The sequence below is a fragment of the Halyomorpha halys genome, unplaced genomic scaffold (genome assembly GCF_000696795.3).
Source record: "Halyomorpha halys isolate HHAL.00 unplaced genomic scaffold, Hhal_1.1 Scaffold194.1, whole genome shotgun sequence".
Taxonomy (NCBI): Eukaryota; Metazoa; Arthropoda; class Insecta; order Hemiptera; family Pentatomidae; genus Halyomorpha; species Halyomorpha halys.
In genome coordinates, this window is record NW_027108392.1 from 547,820 (window position 1) to 555,305 (window position 7,486).

General features: G+C 29.1%; 1 protein-coding gene and 1 long non-coding RNA gene across 2 annotated transcripts in view; both read left to right on the top strand.

Annotated features, from left to right (window-relative positions):
* LOC106679308 (uncharacterized) overlaps positions 1-1,843 on the top strand; it is a 19,546-nt gene extending 17,703 nt beyond the window's left edge. The window contains exon 4 of the long non-coding RNA XR_001342929.3: positions 1,672-1,843. This is a non-coding gene — a long non-coding RNA (uncharacterized lncRNA). The remainder of the gene's footprint in view (positions 1-1,671) is intronic.
* A 288-nt stretch (positions 1,844-2,131) lies between these two features.
* Elk (Eag-like K[+] channel) overlaps positions 2,132-7,486 on the top strand; it is a 477,962-nt gene continuing 472,607 nt past the window's right edge. The window contains exon 1 of the mRNA XM_067046711.1: positions 2,132-2,330. The gene's annotated coding sequence lies outside the window, so the exon portion shown is untranslated. The remainder of the gene's footprint in view (positions 2,331-7,486) is intronic.

Sequence of the window (7,486 nt, forward strand, 5' to 3'; positions counted from 1 at the left end):
TTTTTCTATTATTTCATTATTATTTTAAATATTTTAATATTTGTTATATAGGGAAATTTGTTGATCAAATGAAATAGGGGTTGTGAAATAGAAGGGAAAGAAAAAAAAGGAATAAATCGAAAAACTTGTAGTTAGTTTGTAAACTGGTTTTAATTGTTAAAGAAAAGTAAAAGAAAACTGTGGAAGAAAAAAAAATGTTATCTATCTATTATATTATATCATGTAAAAATATGTATCTTATTTTTGTCCAGTCACGGATTGATCAGTATGCTGTGTAATGTAGCAACCCGATGTATTTGGGAAGCATGAATGAATAAAGTATTTCTTTCTCTCTTCTCCCTTACAACTAATATTAGGAAACAATATCTGAATCAAAACTCACAAATAATTAGTAAACATTTTTTATAATTTATTTTCTGAAACTTCTAGTTTAAAACATTTAGAATATAACTGAATTTTGGTTAGTTTGAAGTGAGGAATTGGGGAGAATCACTTATAATGGGTCCTTAAACTAATTATTTATAAGTAATTGGAAAAAGAAATATAAATAAAATTTCTGGGGAAAAAAAGATATCATTTAATTAAAATCAAATATCATTCATCTTGAGAAAATAATAAATCAATCTAAGTTTAAAAAATTATGAGTAGTTTTGATGTCAAAAGCAAATGGATCAAGTTAATCATGCGTCTTTGTCAATATCTAAACCTGATAGTTAATAATTACGAACCTTTAAGTTTCATTATTAAATCTATCATACATTGATTAATTACTGCTATGATAGTAACCTGTTACCTCTTACCAAAAGTGTTTCTATAATAAACAAAGAAAACTGTAAAAAAATGAACATACCTGTGGTATTGGCAATAAATTTTAATAATGATTATTTCTTCATCACTTTATAATAACATTTTAAATTTAACATTTATTTTAAAAATGTAAATATTTAAATAATAAATCCTCATAGCATTTTATAAATAACAATTCCTTCATAGTTGATCAAAATAATTATTTTAATAGCTAAAAAACAGATTCTGTCACAGTACAGTCACTGTCCCTGCAACTCAGATAACTTAATTTAAACAGTGTTATTGGTACTGATTTGATTGAACAGGTTTCTACAAGTTATTGATTACATCTCTTAAAATTCCTTTTTTACATTTACAAAGATGAATCAACAATACTTACTGTTAGCAAGAAATTATTTAATGAAGATTGTAAGTTATACTGACTTCTATCAGCATTTTGAAAAAATGCACTGCTTATTAGATCACTAACATAAATTTTAGAGGAGAAAGTAAACTGCTAGTATTTAGTATTGATGGTCCTCCCTTGAATAAAATGAAAAAAAAAATCTGTATTTATTTATAAAATAAAAATTAAAGTATAGCTTTTCAATTAAAAAATAACCAATAATATCTCAGACATTAATAATACATAAGTGCTAGTAAGTATTAACCGGTTCAAAGAACGATTTTTATTTATTACATAATAATAACTACATATTATTACTTAGCTATTGTGGGTTTTGTACTTTTCAAAAGATAATAGTCACATAGTTTAACATCAAATATCCACATCACAAAATTTAACAAAAATTACTCTTATAATTATTACTCTTGTAATTTTTTTTAAATTTAAAATTAAATAACTTAAACTTTTTTGTTTTTCAGTCGAGGAACCTAAGGTTAAATACCTACCTACATGACCAGTGGTAAAACTGAGAAAGAACAACTTTATATTATTTTTTTTTATATATTAAAAGATAGTCACTGTGTTTTTAATTAGAACAATTTGAAATCTGTTTGATTATTTTGTAAATAAATTTGTAATGAATGACAACAATTTTCATGTTATCATATAACTCACTCCCTAATATATCTCTTTTAACAAAACAAACCATGAATTAATTTCTATAATCATTACATCATATCGTTACATTATTACATCATTAAATTATTAATTTCAATAAATAATAATTCATTGTTTTAAATGTTTTTTTTTCTAATTTCTTTCATTAATGTACGAATTTTCGCGCCGCTCTGTTGGTAATATAGCCACGCTCGCGGGCTTACAGACTAGAAAATTCTTTTTTCTGATGTATTTGATAGAATGAGTGCGTTTTAGTTAGTTGTGTTTCTGTGTGCGTTACTTGGCTTGTGAGTCTTCTAGTTAGTATTTGAAATGAGAATATTGTATTCATTGTTTTATTACGTGCTCAATTTCTTTGTATTTAAAAGTGTTAACAATTGTAAAGAGCGTAATAGTTATCGGCAATATAATTGCTTAGCTCAACCAATATGGCTTCTAGTTTCTGATCAAAATTTTCCAGGTAAGTGAATCTTAAAGTAACTCATTTTGTATTATCACTGTTGTAGTCAAACCAAATTATTAGGTCGATTACATAAATATTAAGAGATTTAAAAAAGGAGTTAAAATTCAACAAAGATATATCTCGCAATATCTTCCAGGTTTACAAACCAAGTCTTAGGTTTTAGAGAATGATTAGTTAAGAACTTAAAACCGTGTAATATAAAATTGAGTTAATGGTAGGTATACTACATTGCAGAAGAAAAGCACTGTATTCCTATGAGGTAAAACAATACAAAACCGGTTCTATACCAGTTAAAAATAGGTTGGAAAAATACTTAACTGGGATAATAAAAAGCCCTTTTCATGAGTTTAGGGGACAAAGGCGATATCCACATATTAATGATCTTTCAACAGTTTAGACATAGAAGATAACAATGAAGATTGTCTAAAAATTCACTTGTTTTACTAAATACTAAAAAAAACTTGAGTTTTTAGAAATTTCAAAATTTGAATATGTTTTTCTCGCATTAAATTTTTTTGGACTCTTGTTTTTCTCCCGCGGTCTTAAATATGGGCTTTGATTTAAATTATTTATGATCGCCACCGATTTTTTATTTTCTCTGTGAATTTATGTTAGTTTTGACTATGAATATTAACCATTGCCCGATGTGTTAGTTCGAGATAATTATGAAGGATGAAAAATTAATTTTGATTTTTTCATATAGAGATTAAGTTTTTTTAACTTTTAAATCTATAAATTTGTTGATTTGATCAGCTGCTTATAAGGATACTAAATTTATAAATTATAAATTAAATTAAATCTAAGTCTTTTGAGAATTCAAGGGTAACATCTCTACCGTTAGATTGTACTACCAGTGAACTGGGAAAATTAACTGATCCAATCTAATTATGTACATTTCTATAATTACAGTTAATAAAATTATTTTATTAAAATTTGTTTCATTATATAGATTTTTAATATTATTATAATATCGATTGGTCAATTAAATCACATCATTATTAATTATTAGTTTTGGAGTACTAAATCATAAAGATGTTGCTACGAGTTTGTCAAACTATACCAAATTCGCGCACACACATGTTTGTGGAGGAGTTCTTTAGATTGGATGGTATAAGTTGGCCTGAATTTGAGAGCGACTTGTCGGATGTCGGTTTCTGTACTTAAATCAAAGGACGTTTGGACAAGCCTGTGCTGCATCCCACACGTTTGTGCTCAGTTAATATTGTTTTATAATTGCCAACAGACAATTATTTGTGCCCCTCCCTTTTTAGTAAATACAGAATTTACCAATAATTATGAATTAACAATAGTTAAATTTTGTTTAAGATTGTGTATTTTAAAATTCAATTGATTCGGTGCAAAGACGATTTTAAAATGTTGTTAATTAACTTTTGGTGGTTTATTTTTTATTTAAGACAGCAAAAATATATGTTCATAAATAAATTAGCAAGTCTCTGATAAAAATTGTTAACAAAAGTTGAGTTTATAGGTTATATAGAATTATTTATATGAATTTTTATCATCTAACACTTGCTTAGCTGATAATTATATTTCCTTATATTTCGCTGATTATTATTTTGTTCCTTTTTATTATGAAAATAGTATAAATCTAATGTGATTGCCGACGAAAGTTACACGAACACACAAGCGTATAGCGACGTTTGTTACAAGTTTTGGATTTGCGTCAAATGGCAAACGTGTAGATCCAGCAGAGTTCAGTCAAATAGTGTTTAAAAAGGGTTTGAAGTTCTGGAATAATTACTAATAGTGGAGGAAGGTAAGTTTGAAGTTGTCCAACAATTGATTTTAATAAATCCTGAAGTAAAATATATTTCAGGGAGCCAATTTATTCTTTCATGGCCCACTACATAGAACTTTGGACTAAACAGATCCATGTAAGTTTCTAAACTATGCCTTCTTCGCCCTCAGTCTTGTCCCAGCTGTGTACCGATTGAGCTCTCAATGATTATCACAGTTGTTCGTTATGGGGTTTATTGTTTTGCAAGGGATTTAGATTAATGAATTATTTGAGAAAATAATTGTAGTTGTAGTTCCTCGATAATTTAGAAACAAGGTACTGAAACTATGTTTAAATAATAATTCTTGATTTAAGATCAACCAGTTAGTTATGTACCTTACAAGCGTACACCACGAATGTATAACGATTGTCCTATTATGTGTTTGGGTAAAAATCATTACTCCCAATACTTTGAACTTTGGAACCATACAGGTTCATACAATGTACTTCGCTCCCAGTCTCGTCCTTGCTATGTACTGTTGCAGTTCATTATAATTATTATAGTTGTTTGTTATAAAAGAGGTGTATTATTGCTTCTACACAGGGCGTAGGTTTAATGAATTATATAAGGTTGAAACAAAATAGATTCTTTGCAATTAAAAAATAAGTTACCGATGAAACTAATAAAACCATTAGATTTTAAATGAACCCAAATTTCATTTACGCACTAGCGTGTATCATAAATTATTATAGTTATTAATGATTATATTAGGAGTTTATTCCGTCTACAAATTAATCATGATCAAATTAATTATTTGAGAATGTAACACCATAGTTTCTCTATGTGTAATACAAATGTTTAATAATTGTTCCAGTGTGTATTAAAAATATTCATTACAGTTTTATACTTCTTAAATTAAAGTATATTCCTAGAAGTCGGTTTATTTTGTCATAACACCCTTTGAGCTTTGGACTCTACTTGTCCATGCATGTTTACTCAGTATTTCGACCACAATATATTCCCCGCTCTTCAACGGTGTTCTCCGCAATAATTATTATTATTTTTCATTATACAGCAGTTATTCCTTTACCGAGGATTTATAATTAATTAGCTGTAGCAATAGTTCCTTCATTATTTCGAAATAAGATCCTGAAGATAATTTTTATAACCGATATTGGCTTTTAAATTACCCGACTCTTGATTAATGTATAAAGAGGTACCACAAACATTTATCCACAGTTCTGTGTTGAGAAATAAATAAATTTCTTTATTTGCATATACCATCAGCACTATTTTTAACCTTGATTTATGACCTGAGTATAGACTTAGTTCTGTACAGATGGATCGATTTTTTTTTTTTTTTACGAATTTTTGTTTTGGCATATATAAAAAATAAACTAAAAAAACTAAAAATAACATATTTTATGTTATTTAGTTTATGTAGAGTTTGATTTTTACCGAAACAATTATCCAATATTAAAATAAGGATAAGAAAATTACCCATAATTCTTAAATAATAATGCCTATCAGTTATTTTTACGTGCGTAGTTCTCATCAATTGGTGTTCAAGTAGAACTTGAGATTTAAAAGTCAGAGCATTATTTTTGTGGCTAAGTTTATGTTTCTTGGGGTGATGGACATGACGTTTTCCGACATTGTTTTCGGTAAATGTGAAAAATGATCAGAAAACACTGTATTCATCTTGTTTTAGTAATTTTTTCGCGCAAAAGATACTACAATATTTAAATAAAAATTAGAAAATTATCTTTAATTCATTTACTTATCATTTTTTATTTTAAATGTTTTATTTTCATGCAACGGAGCTATTAAATATCGGTGAAAACCAAAAGATTTAAAAGGTAGTAAAATTGCAACTCAGATAATTAGGTAATAACATGTGTAACCTACACAACATTTGATACAAAAGAAATAACTGTTTTGAAAGGATCAAAGATTTTAAAATGCGTATATCTAGGGTCTCTACATTTCTACCTGAGTAACAATTACTTGTACTCAACATAGGATGGTATATGGCAGTTATTCATGTCCGATCTTTTCTTAATGTAAAATAAATTAACACAACGCACCAAAATGTCTTTGTCGGTAGCTACTGCTAGTGCTCATTGGTTATAACCTGGTCGCTTTTTCATCTGCCAAATTTATTGTTAATCTTTGACATTCCCAAGCTCAGTGAAAAATTTATTTGTAGACATATATTTATTTCTTTGACATATAAAGAAGTTCTTATTTCACATCAATAGTAATATTATGAACCTTTTGTGAAAATCGTCCCCTCCATCTACTTTTACATTTGAGGGATTCTTAAGTTTCCTTTCTCCAAGGTGAAAGGACTATTCTTGATTTGGTCAGCTTTGGAGGATTACTGAAGGATGTAGCCTACCCAGGAGCCAAAGGGGCTGGATGACAGTGGACCCTTTTTTCCAGAGCGTTGGACCTCAAAGGGGAGTGAGGCGGTGATTTAGGAATGATAAAAAAGTGGTTTAGGGTGACTCTCCAATACACTGCCCACTCCTCAGCCAAACTATGTCTCACCTTTATGCGTAAAATGTGTTGTTTAAAAACTTCATATAGAAGGTGAGTTTTTTTTTTTCGTACCCTCCTGTAGAAAATAGTTACAAGTACAATATAAAACAGAAGATTTACAAGTTCTAAATCCTTGTTTTACTCGAAGGTAGTTTAAGGTTGATAAGGGTTCGTAAACTGTGTGTGAATAGGCGCAGGCGTTAGTTACGCTTCAGTTATATGTTGAGCGGGGAGGGTCCGCTTTGCTGGTAAGTGGTGGAAAGTGTGAAAAAACCTTCCAAAATAACATGTGTCTAATCATGTTTATGAGTGTGGTTTCTTACACTAAAATACCTATGAACGAATTTTCTGTGATTCATAAAGCCCTTATCTTAAAGGCGTTATTTCGCCGTTGGACAAAAGTGAGTTTTGCTGGTTATTTATTTTTTACTTTTTATTTTTTTTCTAGTTCTATTGTTATTTTGTTTTAAACTACCCAACAAAAAATATTTCTGCCAAGACAATACCAACGAAACCCTCCACTCCCGCCCTCCATGGTAGCCTTACTTATCTGACTTTTCGAACAGGAAATTATAGTGAGTACGTTGGTCGATGTACAACATGTCACAATCTCACAAGAGATCATAACATAAAAAAAGGCAATCCTTCTCGACCGGACCCGCCCCACTAAGACCCCGGGTAGCGACGGTCCTATATCACTTTTAAATTTTTTCTTTAAAACGGGAAGAAGAGACTTTAAGTCAGTTTAATCAAGTAATATTTAAAAAGCGCCCGAAATTGAAAAACGGTGGTGTATCTTTCTAAATACATAAATTAGTTTCAATTTTATATACAAATCCCACTCTCCTTACCTCCTAGAGCAGTCACCCC